An 18933-nucleotide genomic window follows, 5' to 3' on the forward strand; every position below is an offset into this window, starting at 1 on the left:
GTAGCTTAGCTATGGGCTCTTGGGGCTCTTTTGCCAATGTGCCCAAAGGGGCAAAGCCTGGCATGGCTGGCCTCAATTACAGCCAGCCAGAAACCCACACAAAACCTGGGGCCCAGCAGTCTCCCATAACACTGAACACACGTGGGGTTCAGAGTGGGTGGGAGATGACCCCCTACCCTTTTGCCAGCAAAAGGGTCCTGACTGAACCTGGCTGACCCTGCAGATGTTTGTTCCCAGGGCCCAGGAGCTCTCATCGTTTGCTCGGAAAGGAGATCACCCCTTCACTGCCCCCATCTCCTCCACTTCCTCCTGTGATAAAACTGGTAAGATTGTTTCTCTGGGGTCATGAGATGATCGATGGCTGCTTCCAGCACAGGCCAAAAGAAGATAAGAGTGTGGGGGAAGGAGCAAGATGTGGGGAATGGACAGAGGAGACCCAACTGGGCCCTCCTCCCTCCAGCAGCTTTTCCTAAGAGCCAGGAGACAGACAGCAAGGCGCACCTGGAAATACCACAGCTTCCACCAAGGCAGTGCCGGCTGGGGAGGAGGAAACAAGAGGCAGGAGCAAAGGTGAGTTCCAGGCACAGTGGCTTTGGCGGACCTGACCTCCATGAGGGGCTGACTTTTCAAAAGGTGGTGCAAGAGTCAGTCCTCAAAGCCATACGCTTAACCATGCTTCAGACACACAGGTGCCAGGGTTCTGATAGAAGGATGGTGACCCCAGGACTGGGCAGCCTGGCAGGAGAGGGTTGGTCAAACTGGGGCTCTTCCTGGTCCAGGCCCACCCCCAGAAGGTCTTGGAGTTGCCAGTCCTGCCCTGGTGGTTGGACACAGCAGTCTGGGGAGAACAACTCTGGGAACAAGCTCAGAGAGGTTGCACAACTAATAAATCCCAGCCCTAAGTGACCAGCACCAGCCAGGGCATCTTCACCCTTCAAGTTCTTGTATGTCCCCCACGACCGAGTTCCTCAGCCTGGGAGCCTTGCCTGGCACCTACACAAGCACTGGACACGCCGGAGCGCTTGGGAAGCAGGGCCTCTGCTCTCCCAGCAGCTTTCACTCTCAGCCAGCCCCTCTGTCTCTATTTCCCGTCTGCAGAACGGGTGAGGTGCAGAGGGCTCCTTCCTTCTCTTGCTTTTGCGGTTGGCCCTGCCTGGACCCCCAGCCTCCCCACTGGCTCTGGGCCCTCAGCATCACTGGGAGGAAGCAGGCCAGGCCGAGAGGGTAACAGGCCTCGCCTCCCTTTCAGTTCCGCCCTGGGCCCTGGGCCCTGCCCCCAGTGTGAGTGCCAAGATGACTGGCAGAGCCTGGTTTCACTCTGAAAGTGGGGCCCTCCATGCCAGCTTCACCCCCGGCAGCTGAGGAACCGCTGACCTGACAGGCAGTGAGGAGAGCATTCGCCTCCTCTCCCCACAGCCAACCCTGGCCGCACAGACGGTGGCAAAACTCGTCCTGGCTCCCCTCTGCCTGCTGGCTGAGCGTGATACGGGTTCTTTGGTGTCTTCGTGGTGGCCCAGGCTCACACAACTCCAGAGGCTGAGCCGGGGGCTGAACCCCAGCCTGCCAAGGACCAGAGCCAGTGCATCTAACCTACCATGCTGCCAGGTGGGGGAAATGCCAGGGGCTCTGCCCAGATTGGAGGGGCAATTGAGAGCACAGGGACAGACATCCCCACCTATGGCCACAGCCCTAGCTGGACAGTCCAGAGCAGGACTTGTGAGCGCTGGTCACTGTGTGGATGGACCAGTGGGTGCCTTTCTCACTGAACAATGTGATGGAACTGAGCTGTGGTGGAGAGAGCCGAGCCCGAACCGCAGCCGCAGGAACACTTGGGGCTTCAGGTTCCCCTCCTCTCACACACCCTCTATTCCACCTGCAGCGCAGAGCAAGCCAGGCCAGCAGCTGCTCTCTGGACCCACCTCAGAGTCACGCTGTGCTTGGGTGATCAAAATGACCAGACCATCCCAGTGTTTGTAGTACAGGCAGTAGACTGTCACCCGCCACGTCCTGCAGCATCCCTCCTGGGGAGCTGGTCTTCTCCTTCTTAGCTCCCAGCATCCAAAAAGCCAATGGCCACTGGGCCTCCAGTGGTAATCCATTTCTTTCTTTGCTCTGGCTGCTAGGAAGCGCAAAGACAAAGATGTAGACCAGCTCTGACGCTGTCCTCACAGTAGGGCTTGCGTTTCTAGAGCTAACTAACTTTATCCAGGCTTTTTAATTTTTCTTACTCTTCTAGGCACTAGGGTTCAGACTTGACCCTACCCTTCTTGTATAACCTTGGACAAGCGACTCAGCCCTCCATGCCTTAGTTTTGTCATATGTATGTATGGTGGAAATATTTAATAGTCCCTCTCTTTTCACAGGGTTGGTATGGTGATTGGGTGAACTATTGCAAGTGAAAGAAATACCTGATAAACAGCTGTTGTTAAATTTCCAGGCTGGGGTCTGAGGCCAGCCAAGATGGGAAAAGCCTGCTTGGGTTGACTGCAGCGTTACAGTGCTCCTGTGTCACGTACGGTACCACAGCTTCCCCTGAGCACACCCCTGCTTCCTCTCAACCTTACAGACCCTGTTTGTGATGTGCTCCCTTTCTACCTGCAACGAAGTTGACACACAATATAACCTCCCTCCCTACATACATACTCTACATAAGATAAAGGGAAGTAATGGAATGTAATTGATACTAAAATAAAATGTATTTCACTGTGACTATGCATACACACAATGAACTACTCAGGTGCTTCTGGGTTTGAAGAGATCAAGGACATGAAGGTGCCAGAGGGTAGGGTGAACCCTGAAAGGACAATTAGTCTGTTCAGTGGACGTGGCGGGAAGTTCCATGTGCTTCTACATAAGACAGAGCAAAATTCTGGCCCTAGGTTTGTTCTCGTGCTTTTGGAGGGCGTTTTGGTCAGCTCTGCCTAGCCCGCGGGTTCATCCGGTCCTCCTCAGCTCCCACTGTCCAAGGACTCCTTTCTCCCGTGGCAGGGGGCCGGGGGCGGGCGGCCTTTGGGCCTCGAATCTGCCTGGAGGGGATGAGAGGATGACTGGGACCAGACCTGGCCTTTCTCTGGAGGCCCTGCCTTCCCTAAACCTGCTGCCACTCCCTGTGTGCTCAGGGGCGGGGATGGCCCATCCAGAGTCTTCCAGGGTACTGGGCTGTACCCTATTCTGCCGTGTACTCATGGCCATTCATACCCACAAGACCCCGGCAGAGGTGCCGGTGCCCCAGCAGGAACAAAAATACACACAGGATCACAGAGCTTCTGAGAGAGCTCCTGGAGAAGGGAGACAGACACCCAACAGGCAGGGGGCAGTAAGGGCCAGGACAGGCGGGTGGGAAGGCAGTGAGCTTCCCAGGTGCCAGGATGACCCTGGCAAAGGCCCTGAGGTGGGGAAGCACAAAGGCACAGTGAGACTGGCATGCAGTGAGGTGGTCCCCACGGGACCTTGAGGCTGTGGGAGTCCGTCGGCTTATTCTAAGGTGGAGCTGTGGAGATGGGCAGCTGATGCTCACATTAAATACTTGGGCAGAAGCAGGCCAGCTAGTTGGGCCAGACCCCGCTCATACCCGCCGCCTCTGTGGGAGGCTGGAGGGGAAGACAACATCCAATTCACACCCAAGCAGTAAAGGGCCTGGCACGGAGGGTTCCGTGGTATGGGCAGGCTGAGCCCTCACAATGGCCTTATTCCATCCACTGTAGGGGCCTTTATCCTTCAAGGGAAAGCCTTGAGGGGAGACCTCCCACCACCATCTGGAATCCCCCAGGCCACACCAGCCCCTTAGCAGTCTTGCCTCTCCCAGGGTTTTGGGATCCTCATTCCTGTCCTATGAAGAGCAGCAGTGGGACAGGAAGTAGGACATAGTATACGGCTGAAGGTCTAGGTCCAAGCCACACTCCTGCCATGGCACTCATGCCCTCAAGGTAGCATCCCCGTGGCCTGGAGGCAAGGTCAGACGAGCCCTAGCTCCACCACTTATTACCTTTGGGGTCTTGGGCGTGGCACTAACGGCAGCCTCAGTTTTCTCTTTGGTAATGTGGGGACGGTGAGCAGACTCCAGGAGGAGGAGGATGGGAGTGCAGTCTTCGATGGGGGCCTGAAAACTGAAGGGCTCAGAAGAAATTCTAGATCCCAGTCATGGATGACTGAGTCCCCCAACCCCAGGCCACAGCCCAGAATCGATACTGCCTGTATGGATGAATGAATGAACAAATGGACGAAAAAACATTATGGGAAAGGCTTAATCATGTCTTACTGATTGTATCAAAACAACCTTAAAAAAAAAAAAAGAGAGAAAATACCCTGTCTTGTTCCAAAAATTTTAGTTGGGTTATAGGGATACTCAGAGTGGGAAGGGAGACAACTGCTAGAACACAGACCAAAGTTTCACTTGCCACCAATTTGATTCTGAGCTTCCTGGCAGCCAGTGCAAAGAGGGATTCCCCAAGAGAAGGCAGCTTCTTGTGCATGGAGAATCACGTGCACAGTAGTCCATTAAAGGCTCTGAGAAGACCTGAAGCAGAGAAACCTGAACCCATGTATTCCCCAGACTTTGGCCACCCTGTGTCCTGCTCAGAAGCCTCTCTGGGGTCTGCACAACCACCGCAAGCAACATTGCCATCCTGGTTTTTGGGAATTAGACAGTCCTGGCCTTGAGTCCCAGCTCTGCCTCATCCTCCATGGACAAGTGACTCACCTCTCCTAGCCTCAGTCTCCACTTTTGTAAGGTGGGGTAATAGTGCCCCTACCTTCCATGAGAATTTGGCAATACAGTGTGTGCAGGGTATGGAAAGGTCCCTGGGGACACGGCACAAGGTGGGGATGAGCACAGGGCCTTAGGAATGCAGTCTTAGGAATACCTGATCTGCTCAGAAGCAAACAGCCCCTCCTGAGGAAGCTTTCAGCTTTCACAGCTATCTTTCCACAACAAGACCATGAACCCAAGGCGGCCTCCCTGCTCCCTTTCCATCTTTGTGTCCTCTGCAGGGCATAGAGTTAGCGGCTTTAAATGTTTGCTGAGCACTCTCCAAAGTAGAGAAGGTGGAGGAAAAGGCACTGGAGGCTAAGGGTACGGCAAGAGCTAACATCCAGAGACCAGAAAGTACAGCCAAATCCACAAAATGGCAGGGGAGTTGGCTGTGGATAGAAACGGTACTAACAGACCCCCTCACACCACCCTTTAGTGAGCACCTACTACGTACCAGGCACTGGGGCCTGGGCTATCCATCCAGGACGCCTTTGAACTGTTGAATTCAGAGGCCAGCACCATTTCCAGAAAGTTCAAATTTCAAAGAAAAGAGCATCATAATTGAGGAACAGAGGTGCCAGGACCAAAGAAGTAGGAAGGTCATTGTTCCAGAGTGGAGGGCAATCCTTGACATAACTATGGTGATACTTTGAGACCATCCTGCTCTGGGGCACCTGTCTGAGGAACAGTGGTGGGTGCCTCCCATGACCCCCCCCCCAACAGCCCATGAGGCTGGTGTTTTTATCCCCACTTCACAAATGAGCCAAGGCTAAGAGAACCTCCCGGAGGGACTGGTCACAACACAGAGGATGCACAACCAGCGGGCCTGGATCCTCTGGAAGTCAGCCCGGCATCTGTGTTTAACGTGGGCCCTGGGTGCGTCTGGAACCCACAGCATCTGAGGGGAAGGCTGGGCAGGGGGACCATACCCACTTCCCTCCCCTGCCCCCCTTTCCCCAGGCACAAGAGACTTGGAGGAGGGAGGGCTCAGTCCATCCCACAGCGGCAGAATGGTGGATGCTGGGGCAAGGGCTCTGGAACCAGCCGGACTGGGGGCAAAGGGGGCGCTCACAGGGAGCCCCCACTAAGTGTGAGGCGTCAGAAAACAGGGTAACACCCTGAACCCCCTGCGAGATGGGCAGCATCAAAATTGAGTTGCTGTCCATCAGTCCTGCCATTGCTACTCCCAGACACATCCAGAATACAGCTACTTCCCATCCCCCTCCTCTGCTCAAAACTCTCCTGGGGGCCCCATCTTGCTGGTCCTCACCGTGGTCCATGAGATGCTGCATGACCTTGTTCTTGTTACCTCCTCAATCTCATCTACTGTTCCTCTCACTCACTCCGATCCAGCCACACTGGCCTCCACTGTTCCTGCGATGTACCAAGCACACTCCCACCTTGGGGCCTTTGTACCTGCTGTTCCCTCTGTCTGAAAGGCAATTTGCCCACATTTTCACAAATCGGGCTCCTCTCGGATTCAGGTCTCAGCTCAAGGGTCACCTCCTCAGGAAGGCCCTCCCTGACCAGGTGTCTAAATACGCAGAGTCACCATCACAGAACCCCTTTACTTCCTTCACTGCACTTATCAACCTGTGAAATGCACTCTGTGGGGACTTGTTCTTGTGGCATCCCCGGTACCAAGCACAGTGCCTGGTAGGTTGTAGATGCTCACTTTCATTCCTATACAAATATTCATCACAGCCCCTTTGTTTGCCAAGTATCGTGAGTGCTGGGGATAAGTAGGGCCCAGGATATGGCCCCCACTGCAGACCGCCCATCGCCATGAGGGCTCTGGAGGAGTGGCAGGGATACGTCAAAGCAGGGTGATCGGGGCGAGGACGGAGGACACGGGGTTGGGCCACCAGAGGCTCAAGCCGGCCAGCGGAGAGGACTGGCTGAGAGGAAGGCTCTGGACACCTCACGGAACACATGGAGCTCGTGTTACAGATGGAGGAACGGGGACCCTGAGAGGCAAAATCACTTGTCCCCGGCCACGGAGAACGAAGCCAAGAAGAGCTGGGACTTGGACCCTCGTCTGCCCAGCCCCAGAGCCCACACCACCCGCCCCCATCCAGCCCGTTCCTCCCAGCTCATGTTCTCTCCCACCACCGGGCCTGACCCAAACTGCGGGTCTCAGCAGAGAGAACCTCCCCTCCTCCAGGGAGCCCTCTCTGATCACCAAGTCGTGGTCAGTGCGATTCCTGTGCCTCTCCCTCGGCACAGGGCTTATCAGCCCCGGCCATAATTTCCTGAAGGTGCAGCTGCCCCCACCGCCTGCCTGGGGGTTCCTCGGGGGGTGGGGACAGGGCACCAGGCCTTGTTCCCAGCTGGGGCCCAGCACCGGGTCCAGCCCAGAGGAGGTACTTGGAGAGGGTTTGTCAGATGGATGGGTAAGTAGCTGCTAGGTGCCTGGGGCCCCAGCCCTCATGTCTCGGGAGCAGGGGCAGATGCGGGGGGTGTGGTGAGTTATCTCACCCCCTTGTTCCCCGGCTCCCTAGGGGGCAAACCGAAGGCAATGAGCCCGTTCCAGGGGCTGAACAAATGTTGGAACTACCGGCCACAGGTCACTTCCTTCCTCTGCCCCCAACCAGAGCCCCGCAACACACACACAGGCCCTTCGAGTGCCTGCTTCAGCTGCTTTTTCTCCACGTGAGCCTGAGCAAATCACTTCCACTTCTCTGTGCTTTTGTTTTCTCATCTGTAAAATGGGGGTGATGTTGGAGTGCACCCCCAGGGCTTCTGTACGTGAACCTGCCTGTCGCCCTGAGTACACGGGAGTCTCCCAGGTCTCCCCCTTGGTCTGCTCCCTGTTGCCTCAAGCTCCCTCTCCCCATGGGGGAACAGGAAAGGGATGGGAGAAGCTTCCATAAAAGCCACATGGATCAAGTCAGCTTCCCCTTTCTGGCAAGTGAGAGCCCGCCAATGCCAGAAGCAGAGCTTCTCCAGAGCCGATACTGACAGGGTGAGACATCCCCCAAACATAACCACCCTGCTCCGAGTCCCCATCATTTCGCCTCCCTCCTCTGGGTGGCAGCCCCAGATCCCACCCTGAGCGACCAAGCCTGAGGGTGGGGGCCTGCGCCCCCCACTTTCGGGCCCAGAGAGGCCCTTTAGGAGGGGTAGCCAGCCAGAGATGCTAAAACAGACGGGCTGGGGGCTCGTCTGAAGCCCCACCTGCAGTGAGCTCCCCCTCAAGCCTGTAAAAGTCCCCCCACCCCGACATGTCTGAAAGACAGACTCTCAGTGACACAGACACAAAGCCCCCTCTGAGAGAGATGGCGACCACCCCCCACACACACAATCACAGCGACCGGGACACAAAGCCCCTCTCAGATGCTGGAGCAACCATCCCCTCAGAGACAAACTCCCGGAGACAGAGACCCCCATAGAGAGAGACAGCCCCGAACACACACACACAACCAGTCTGGGATCCCCTGACAGCCACGCAAACCCCTCCTGAGACGTGGGTGTCCTAGTTCACGCCGAGTGGCTGAGTGTGGATGACCCAGCTGTGAAGACGGGCAGGCACTTCCGCTCTGAGGGCGGCCGGGTTGGGGGGTCCGTGGCTTAAGAGGGACCACACCTGGAAGTCCCACTCCCTGCACCCCGTCACGGGCATGGATGAACTGGCGAACCAAGGAGCTTACGGACCCACCGGCACCTTCGCTAGCTGACCTCGCCTCCCCCCTCAGGGTGACAATGGTCCAGGCCACATGGCCCAGCCTGGGGAGGCATGTCCTGGGATGGGGCCTTGCAGAGGCGGGAGCAGAGGAGCCAATGCCACCACCCTCACTAGCCGGGCCACATGACCACAGCTCCTAGGCCTCTCCCCGCTACACCTTTCCTCCACGCGGGGCACCACTCCTGGCCAAGACCTTTGGCAAATTAGGACCAACCACTTTACAGGGCCTGGAGCTGCTCAGCAGCCAGCCTCCATCAACTCCCCTTCCGTCAACTACCCGCTGCCCTGCCTGAGACGGTCTTGAGGACAGAGTGGTGTCTCTGTCTGGGAGCGCTGAGCTGGCACTTGGGCCTGGGCCGACCGGGGGTCCGGAGCAGGGTCGGGGCCCAGCCAGAACCCCCACCCCCACCCCCAGCCCCCCCGCCGGCTGCAAACCAGCTGCCACCAGCCCACGCCTTGGGCGACCACATCCTGCTCCCAGCATCCTGCCAGGAATCCTCCCTGCCCCACACGGCCGAGGAGCCGCAAGGCCCGTGCACCCTGTCCCCGTCCACCTTCACGCAGGCTATGCCTTCCTCTTGTGGTGCTGCTCCGGCTACCTCGGTGCCAGGACACCCCGGGCCTCGCGTACCGGGCTCCCCGCCACGTGCCCAGGCCCCGAGCAGGAGGGGGCACGCCCGGCCCCGAACCTGGCACTGCTCCCCAGGCTTTCCTGCTGCACGGGAGGGTGTGCTCAGTGCTCTTGAGGGGAAAGCAGAGGAGCACCTGAGTCTCACAGGGCCAGGGGTCCCGGAGCTGGCCAGCCCCCCAGGGCCTTTTGCGGTGGGCCCACCTCCCGGCCCCTCTGCGGAGCCAGCCCGGTGGGGGAAGCCCCTCGCCCCTGCAGCACAGCCCTCAGCTGCACCCTGGGCCCCATGTCTGCTCCACGCCTGGTGAGAGTGGAAAAAGATGTGGTTAAGAAACAACAAATAACCTCTGTCACGGGCCTCCGGTAGGGGAGTGCACCGGAGGGAGGGGGGGGGGGTCTCGTCACCACCAAGATCCCCAAAAGCCCCGACGGTGGCCACCGCCTGCCTTCGAAGAATGATGATTCAGAAGAAGAGGTGAAAGCGAGGGCCTCTGGGGCTCAAGGGGCTGCAGGGACGCCAGCGAGGCTCAGAGTCAGCTGAGCAGAGCCTCGGGCTGAGCTGACAGGGAAACCAGGGCGAGAGCCCAGGAATCTCCACCCTTCCAAGCTCCATCTGTCGTGAGCTGTTGTCATTATCCTTAGCCCACGTTTAGTGATATGCCTTGACGCACAGCATCTCACTGACACCAAAAAACAACAGGAAACTGCACCAGCCACAAAGAATAAAAGCTGGCTGGATTAAATAATTAAATGTGAAAAATAAAACCAAGACAAAACTGGAATAGAAGAACCTAAATAATTATCTGATCCCAGGGTCGGGGAGGCCTTTCTAAGCAGAAAAAGCAAAGAACAAAATCATAAAGGAAAAGATCACTGTATTTCACTGCCCAGACTTAAAGACCTCCATAGGCCAAGATACTCAGGACCAGCTGAAAAGCCAAATGGCAAACTAGGGAAATATTTGCAACGTGTGACAGAGTGCTAATGTCAGTGTAAAGAGCTCCTGCAAGTCAACAGGAAAGAGGCAGGCAGTGCAGGAGAGGAGCACACAGAGTTAATGGCCTGTAAGTCACAGAAAATGTCTATGACCAAGAAACATTGGAGAAAGAGTCAAAATCCACAGGGACAGAAAGTAGGATCAGTGGTTGCCAGAGGCTGGAGGGACGGGGATGGGAATGGGGACCAATGCTAACAGATACTGGGTTTCTTTCTGAGGTGATGGAAATGTTCTGGAATTGGATAGAGGAGATGGTTGCACACACAGTGAGTATACTAAGAACAACAAATTGCACTTTAACATGGTGAATTTTATGTTATGTGAATTATATCTCAGTGTTTTTAAAAAAGAAAAATGGTTTGTTCCATTCATAAGCAGAAAGGACAAGATAACCACTTCACCTAGAAGTTGGCAAAGGTTTTTAAAATAATAGCCAGTGTTAGCACCACTATTTGAAGATAGATGGGTATAACCTTCCTAGAAGGCTATTTGGAAAGGATATATCAGAAGCATTAGAAATAGCTAGTGAGCACATGAAAAGATGCTCAACATCATTAGCCATCAGGGAAATGTAAATCAAAGCCATTCACACCTGCTAGGGTGGCTACAATCAAAAAGATAGATAGTAACAAGTGTTGGTGGGACTTCCCTGGTGGTCCCGTGGTTAAGAATCCACCTTCCAATGCAGGGGGTGCGGGTTTCATCCCTGGTCAAGGAACTAACATCCTACATGCCGCGGGGCAACTAAGCCTGCACGCTCTAGAGCCCGCATGCCACAACTAAAGAGAAGCCCGTGTGCCGCGATGAAAGATCCCACATGCTGCAACTAAGATCTGACGTAGCCAAATAAATAATAAAATAATAAAAACAAGTGTTGGTGAGGATGTGGAGAAACCGGAACCCTCATACATTACTGATGGGAATATAAAATGGTGCGGTACTCTGGAAAACAGTTTGGCAGCTCTTCAAAATGTTAAACGTAGAGTTACCATATGATCCAGCAATTCCACTCCTAAGGTATATACCCAGGGAAAAATGAAAACATATGTCCACACAAAAACTTATTCACGAATGTTCGTGGCAGCACTATTCACAATCGCCCAAAAGCGAAAACAACCTAATGTCCATCACTGAGGAATGGATAAACAAAATGTGATCTATTCATACAATGGAATATTATTTGCAATAAAAAGGAACAAAATACTGCCACAAGCTACAACACGGACGAACCTTGAACATGTGATGCTGAGTGAAAGAAGACAGTCGCAAAAGACCACATATTGTCTGATTCCATTTATATGAAAAGAACAAACTAGGCAAACCTATAGAGACAGAAAGTATTGATAGATTAGTGGTTGCCTGGGGGTGGGGGAGAGGAGGAATGCGGAGTGACTGCTGATGAGCACAAGGTCTCTTTGAGACGATGAAAGTGGTCTAAAATTAAATCGTGGAGATAGTTGTTCAGCCCTGTAAATATACCAAAAATCACTGTACCCTTTAAACGAGTTAATTTTATAATTTGTAAACTATATCTCAGTAAAGCTTTGAGAGAAAGAGAAAACATAAGAAGCGCTCACAAAGCCTTCCACCCAGCACTTCCCTTCTAGGAATATGCTTCTAAGGAAATAATCAGAGATGGGCATCAAGATTTACGTACAAGATGTTTGTCACAAGGTTGTCCAGTTGAGGGCTTCCCTGGTGGCGCAGTGGTTGAGAATCTGCCTGCTAATGCAGGGGACACGGGTTCGAGCCCTGGTCTGGGAAGATCCCACATGCCGCGGAGCGGCTGGGCCCGTGGGCCACGGCTGCTGAGCCTGCGCGTCTGGAGCCTGTGCCCCGCAGCGGGAGGGGCTGCGATGGTGAGAGGCCCGCGCACCGCGATGAAGAGTGGTCCCCGCACCACGATGAAGAGTGGCCCCCACTTGCCGCAACTGGAGAAAGCCCTCGCACGAACCGAAGACCCAACACAGCCAAAAATAAATAAATAAATAAAGTAGCTATAAAAAAAAAAAAAAAAAAAAAAAAAAAAACAAGGTTGTCCAGTTGAGCAAAAAAATTAGAAGTGATTGAAATAGGAGTCTAGATAATCATAGATAAATATATCATGGCCTATCTGTGTCAACGAAATATCGTGCAGCCAGTATTTTTTTTTTAAGACATTCTTGAAAAATATTTAAGAGAACAGAAAAATGTTCAAGACATGTTAAGTGACAAAAAAGCAGGTAACAAAAAAGTAGGATGAGTGTCAGTCCCACAAGGGCTGGGGGTTTTGTCCAAAAGCTTCTGCCTATGTTTCCAGCATACCTGGCACACAGAAGGGGCTCCCTAGCTAACTGCTGAATGAAGAATCAGTGAATGTGGACGGAATTGCAATTTGGGGGAAAAGTTAGAGAAAGAAATACAAGACAGAAGATTACAAAGACATCTAGTGAAATGGAAATGCTCGTTCTCTCTGAGTAGTAGGATTGTGGGTGGTTTTTCAGTTACTGTTCTATAATTTCTGCCATGAGCTTTATTAATTGAAAAAAACAAAACCAGAAACACTAGGAACTCAACTGTGGAGGCCCTCGGTAAGGTAGACAGTTTCCTAGATTACACGAAGATTTGCAAAGAGACACAGTGGGGCCTCCCATTTCAGATGGTTCCCTGGAGAGAGGTTTCTCTCTCTGCTTCGCCATGGACTTCCGACTGGGCCGCAGTCAGGATTCAGGTCAGGCCCAGGAGGGGAGGATCAGCCACAGTGAGGGAGGACCCAGAGGCCAGGTGCAGCCGTGATGGGCCCCCTCCCCCGTACGCCGTCACCCACCGGTGCCAGATGCTGAGCAGTCAGCGGGGTCCACGGCCTGAGGAAAACAGTGGCCTCTTCCCCAGCCCAGAGGGGAGAGAGGAAAAAGGGGTGTGGGCCCCCAAAAAGGAAGCTGAGGCGGCCCCTCCAGCCTTGGGGAAGGAAGCTACCTCCGCCTCCACCCCCGGGGAGGGCCAGCGCTCGGAACGCAGAGATCTCTGCTGGTGCCTTTTGCTTTCCTTTTCCATCCGCAAAGAAGTGGGTGGGGGATTTCCAGCAGGCCCGCCTGGCGGGCCCGCTGTCGGCTGGTGCCCGGTCCAGGCTACTGGGAGTGCTGGCCAGGTTGTTGCCCATCCCAGGGAGGGCATCTGGGGACCCACCCCTGGGGTCTGGTGACTTCCCATGCAGCAAGCCCCTTCTTCTGCCTCTCAGGGAGGAAACACATCGTGTCAGGCCCTCTCAGAGCCTATTTTTGACTCAATCACCCAGCAAGGCTGGGTTTCTTCTAAGCAATCACTGACATTCCACTTTCCAGAATGGGAAACTGAGGCTGAGACAGGCCGAGTTCTCAGCCCAAAGCCACGTAACAAGGACACAAGAGCCAAGATCTGAACCCAAACCTGTCCATCTGCCCTTCTCCCCGGCCGCCAAGCCCACGGCCCAGACTCTGCAGCTTTGTGTCTCAATACCCAGTCCCCCAAACAAAGGAAAACAGAAAAGCAACTTCCAAGAAGCTGGCAACAGCTAACAGGCCCCGAGGAGCAAGGGCGTGGGGTGGAAGCAGCCCCCAGAGGCTCCGAGGTGGGGGGGGGCGGTGATGATAAATGACTGTCGTTCGCCACCCTCCCCCTGTTGGATTCGGGGGCACTTTCCAGTCTCTGGATTCACAGAATTTGAGCTGAAAGGAAGCAAGCCGATACCATCTGCCCGTGGTTTCAGTGTGGTTGGGGGTTTCTTCTAAGCAGCAAAGTACTTTTCAAAAAATGACCTTACATGAAAGCCCAATAAGGGGCAGATGGGGCGGCTGTGTGTGCGGCTGGGGGCCCCACGGGAGCCACGGGAGCCCTGCCCACCACCACCCACTCCTCCCTCCCCCCACCAGCCCCGGAAAGCCCAGATCAAGCCCCCTGGTTGCCCATTTCACAGCTCAGAGAGGGGCAGGGACCAACCTGGGTCACTAAGCAGCCCGGGGCAGAGCGAGGACGGAAACCCCACTCTCATCCTGGGAGCCTTCAGCCCCTGGTCCCCCTGGGAGAGGGTGGGATCGGGGAGCCACTGGCCTCCGACGCACCTGTCTCCCCCTGGGACATCAGGGCTCTCGCCGGCCCACGAAGACCTACCAGGCTGTAGGCAGAGGGTGGGTGGTTTCTCGGGCTGCTCAGGGGCTAAACACACCCCCTGGCCTCGGCAGGCCCACACCGGCCTCCATTCCTGCTCTTCCATCTCCCAGCTGTGTGGCCTTGGGCAAGTCTCTCTACCTCTCTGTGCCTGTTTCCTCATCTGTGAGATGCCTTCATCACTGTTCCCACCTCCCAGGGTTTGTGGTAATTGCATGGGATGTGTCAAATGTAGTGCCCATCGTGCTGAAAATGACTAATAAAAAATAACAACAACTACATGGGACTTCCCTGGAGGTCCAATGGTTAGGACTCTGCGCTTCCACTGCAGGGGGCACGGGTTTGATCCCTGGTCGGGGAACTAAGATCCTGCATGCCGCTCAGCCAAAAAAAAAAAAACTACAGCAGCTAAGACTTGCTGAGACCACCTGCGCCGGGCACGGCTCCCAGCACCATGAGGACAGCAGCTAGTTCACCATCGCCCTGATGTGGGTGCCGTCACTCAGCTCTTTTTACTTGAGGAAAATGAGGCACAGAGACGGTGAAGTGCCTTTCCCAAGGTCACACAGCTCAGAAGGGGCAGAGGCAGGACTCAGGCCCAGCTCTGTCCGGGCCCCAGGAGGCTGCCCCTCCCGCCCGCCCGGCCGCTTCCTGCCCAGCACTCCTCTTCCTCCTCGCGCTCCTGCCTCCGAGAGGAAACCGCCAGGCCCCCCGGCGGACGTCCCTTTCTTTCTGCTTCCTCTTTCCCACACTTGGGGCACGGGCTCCGGGCTCGGGCCCCCAGGGTCCAGCAGTGTCTCCTTCTGTGTCTCAAAGCCTCAGTGTTCTCATCTGTGAAGCAGGCACAGTGGCCATGCCTACTTTGCAGAGTCAGGGGAGCATTGAGGGGGCTAATTCGGCACCACCCTCGCCCACGGTCAGTGCTCAGGACACTCAGCCCCTTCATCAGCCGGGCTGCTGGGAGCACCTACTGCCCACAGGCTGCCCGGCCACACTCACACCCAGGCCCCTCACCTACCCAGTCAGCACGTACTGTATCCGCAGCCTCCCCGACACGTGCAGGCACTGGGACCACCCCCATTTTACAGATGAGGAAACTGAGGCCCAGTCACTTGCCCAAGGACAGCTCAGAAGGAGCAGAGGGGGAACAGCTCTGAACCATATTGCCCGACTGGCCCCCGGCCTAGGTCAGCCTAGGTCAGGCTCTCCCTAGTACCAGCAGGTCCAGCCACTGCCAACCAGACCACTTCTTCCTGGGGGTACTAGAGGCCTGTGGTGCAGGAGGGGAGCTCAGGGATGTGGGGTGAGTCCCCTGTGAGTCCCCTCCCCCTTCCTCTACCTCTTCTCTGGGCGGAGCAGCAGAGGCCAAGGGCAGAGCACACTGGGTCCACCAAGTCTTACATGCTGGGTGAGAGGGGTACTGGCCAGCCCCCTCTGGGCCTCAGTGTCCCCATCTTTAAATTGGTGGCACTAGACAAGATGGCCGCAAGGAGCCTTTCCTGGTCTGAGAACTCAAAACAGACGCACCCCCCACCCCCGCCAGGTAGGGCCACTGGCTAAACACCACCAGCACCACCACCCATGACAATAAATCCTTCTGGAGACCTGCTAGGCACCAGGTGCAGCCCGAATACCTGGGTCCCAACCCCATCTCAGCTGCTCAGAGCTACGTGACCTTGGGCAAGTCACCTACCTTCTCTTAGACTCAATTTCCCCATCTGTGATATGGGGGTAATCACAACAGCACCCTCACAGGGCTGCTGTGAGGATTAAATGAAGCCAAGGCAGTAAAGTGCCTAGTATGTAACAAGTGCCAAACAGATGCTGGCTAAAAAGGCATTTTTTCAACAACAGCTACTAGAATTCCATCATTACCCCCACTTTAGAAATGAGAGAAGTTGAGGCTCAGCCCCCAGACCCAGTAGGGCTGGCAGGGCTTTGAGACCATCTCAGCCAAACCAGGCTTGGACATGTGGGGAAACTGAGGCCCAGAAGAGCAAAGGGCTGGCCCCAAGGCCATGGCCAGCCCAGATGTGCTCCATTGGAAAATGGACCCCCAGCTCCCGGCAAAGCTCTGCCCTAAGGCCAGCCACCCCGGGCCTGGTGGCTGGTCCTGTGATCTCTCCCTGACCCTGGGACAACCCCCCGACCTCCCAGTCAGGCTCTCCCTCCACAGGGGCCAGGCTGGGATGCACGTCGAGTGATCCTGGCCCAGCACTGCCAAGTCCACCAATTTATAAGAGAAACCAGAAACTGGGTTCTTATATGAAATCTTTCCATTTTATGGTTTTTAACCATTGGCAACCAATCCAACTTTCTTGTTTTTAACTGCCGAGTGGGATGGCACGTCTCAGGCCTGGCCGGCTGGAAGCTACTGCTCTGCACCCCGTGGCTGGAGGGAGCCATTCACAGTGTGGCTGGGGGCTCAGGAGCAGCGACCTGTTGGATCAGGGGCTCCGATCTCCTTAGCACCATGATCCTGAGCAAGTTTCTTTGCTCTCCCAGCCTTGGTTTTCTCATCTGTCAAATGGGCCAACAAGCTTGACCTCATGGGAAGGACTTGAGGTCAAGTGTTTAGGGCAATGCCTGGCGCACAGCAGGTGCCTACTTAAGGTAGTAAACGTACTGTTCCCCCATCCCAGCCTGGGCTCAGAAATGCCCAAGGAGAGGGAGATGCCACAGGACAAGCGGACATGGGGACCAGAGGGTCTTCTAGGAGAAGAATCATGCCACACTCTCCCAAAGGCCAGAAGAGCCTAGGCAGCCCCAGAGGGCTCCTCTAGCCCATTCCTACTGCTGGATAGGTGTCCCAGCCCCTCTGGCCCTAAAGCCTCCAAGTGCTCCCACTGCTCTTCGTGTAAAACCTAAAATCCTCACCATGCTCCATAAGGCCCCAAATAATCCAGCCCCATCACCTTTCCAACCTCATCCCTCATCCCTCCTTCCTCCTTCTACTCCAGCCCCTGGCCACCTGGTTGTTCCTCAAAGTCTCCTGGTTCGTGCTCACCCCAGGCCTTTGCACTTGCCATTTCCTCAGCCTGGGACTCCTTCACCCAGATCTTCCAGGATCGGCACCTGCGCTCATCCCAGATGTCACTGCTTGCCAAGGGGCCTTTGATGACCACCCCCCAGCCGAGGCAATCCCTAGCTTCCCCCGAGGGCCAGTGTGCAGTACAAGGAAGGGTTGCCCCATCTCCCGTCCATCTGCAGTGATGTCACTGAAACCAGACTTCAGACTTTGGGAACTAGTCACACATGTCTCCTCCAACCGCCCTCCAGCCGCCCACTGCAGCAGCCTGTGGCCTCCGCTTACACTCCGCCTGTCGTGGCAAGCTCCCTCCCACCACAGCCCTCACGGTGACCCTTGACCCTTGGCTGCTGCTATCACCCCTACTTTACAGGTGACTAGACTGAGGCTCCGAGTGGGGAAGTGACTGGCCCAAGGTCAGAGGTTCTGGTCAGAAGCGGAGCTGTGACCCAAGTCCAGGTGAGGCTGACCCATGAGCAGCTGGCCACCTGGCCTCAGACTTCTGGGTGGCGTTAGCTTGGCTGAGGCCCGAGTGATGTCCCTGGGCAGCTGCCTGCTCTCAGATCTCGTCCTCCAAGCCTCTCCCCACTCTGGGCAGCAAGGGCTTCTCCAAACAGGTGCTGAGCACCCTTCAAGTGACAGAGCTCGGGTATGAACCCAGAGCTCAAGCCCTGGCTGTCAAACCTTCCTTTGCCTATGTTTAAAGCTGCTCCCATAGACAACTCCAGGGTCAGAGGCTGGAGGTCAAGGCTACCCTCCAGGCAGGCACACTCAAGATTTCTAGTCTAGGTATCCTTGGCCCAGAGACTGGACACTCCAAGTCACTCCAGGAAACATTCAGGAAGAGCCCCAGACTGTTCCAAGCACAAAGGGAAGCTGTCAGAAGCCGACGGAGCTGGGGCCTGCTCTGTCAGGCCAGGCACTCTGTGGAGGGGACGGGAGAGGCCCCACCAGGGCTGCTCACTTGGTGGGGGACACCCCAGGTCACACAGCGACCACCAAGCCTGTGGCAGAGGCCCAGGCGGCCTGGAGAGAGGGGCGAGCCTCAGGGGCCCAGCTGCCACTCCGGGTCCTACTTCTCCAAGGCCAGATACCACTTCCAAGCCCTGAGGACTCTGACCAGGGCCCCACCCTCAGGGTTCCCAAAGAACAGGAGCCTTGATCATGCATCCCAGCTGGGCACTAAGGGCCCAAACCAGCACTAGAAATAAATCTGCATCCTTAGCCCCCAAATCATTTCACTACCATGACAACCATAATAACAAGGAGGGCCAGTAACAGTGAGCCTTCCCTGTGCCAGGCGCTCAGCAGATGTGCCCTCCCAGTTATCACAACAGCCACACAAGGTGCGAACTCTGAGTAGCTCCACTGTATAGAGGAGGAAACTGAGGCCCAGAGAGGTGACGTCACTTGCCTAAGGCCCCAGAGCTGAGAAAGAAGCTAATCCATTGTTTGAACCTGGGTCCATCTGACTCCTGACACTGGGTTTTCCAAGATGGTTTATTTTAAGCAGCAGCAGTTGTTTTAAAGTTTTATAGGGAACCCCACCTTATCATGCAGATAAGATCATGTGTCTGGGACGTTATTTGCCTTTCATGGTGTCGGAGCCTTGAGACGTTTTAAAAACGAGTAAAGTTTTTATCTGCACTTGCGTTTTTCCAAAGGCTTCGTGTTACACTTGGAATAAAATACTGACTCCTCACAGGACCCTCTACCCGCACAT

General features: G+C 55.4%; 2 protein-coding genes across 9 annotated transcripts in view; one reads left to right on the forward strand and one right to left on the reverse strand.

Moving 5' to 3' along the window:
* Positions 1–2721, forward strand: part of ATXN2 (ataxin 2) — a 135871-nt gene extending 133150 nt beyond the window's left edge. Inside the window, exons 26-28 of one of the 5 annotated variants that reach the window (XR_009005102.1) lie at positions 238–323; positions 461–570; positions 2364–2712. The gene's annotated coding sequence lies outside the window, so the exon portion shown is untranslated. Of the gene's footprint in view, positions 1–237 lie in introns of all 5 variants that reach the window. The other 4 variants (XR_009005103.1, XR_009005104.1, XM_057527111.1 and 1 more) reach the window with 4 other exon arrangements.
* The window catches only part of SH2B3 (SH2B adaptor protein 3), a 40049-nt gene that overhangs the window by 5541 nt on the left and 15575 nt on the right, over positions 1–18933 (reverse strand). The window lies entirely within an intron of this gene.

Source organism: Balaenoptera acutorostrata, chromosome 13, assembly GCF_949987535.1.
Source record: "Balaenoptera acutorostrata chromosome 13, mBalAcu1.1, whole genome shotgun sequence".
NCBI classification, from domain to species: domain Eukaryota; kingdom Metazoa; phylum Chordata; class Mammalia; order Artiodactyla; family Balaenopteridae; genus Balaenoptera; species Balaenoptera acutorostrata.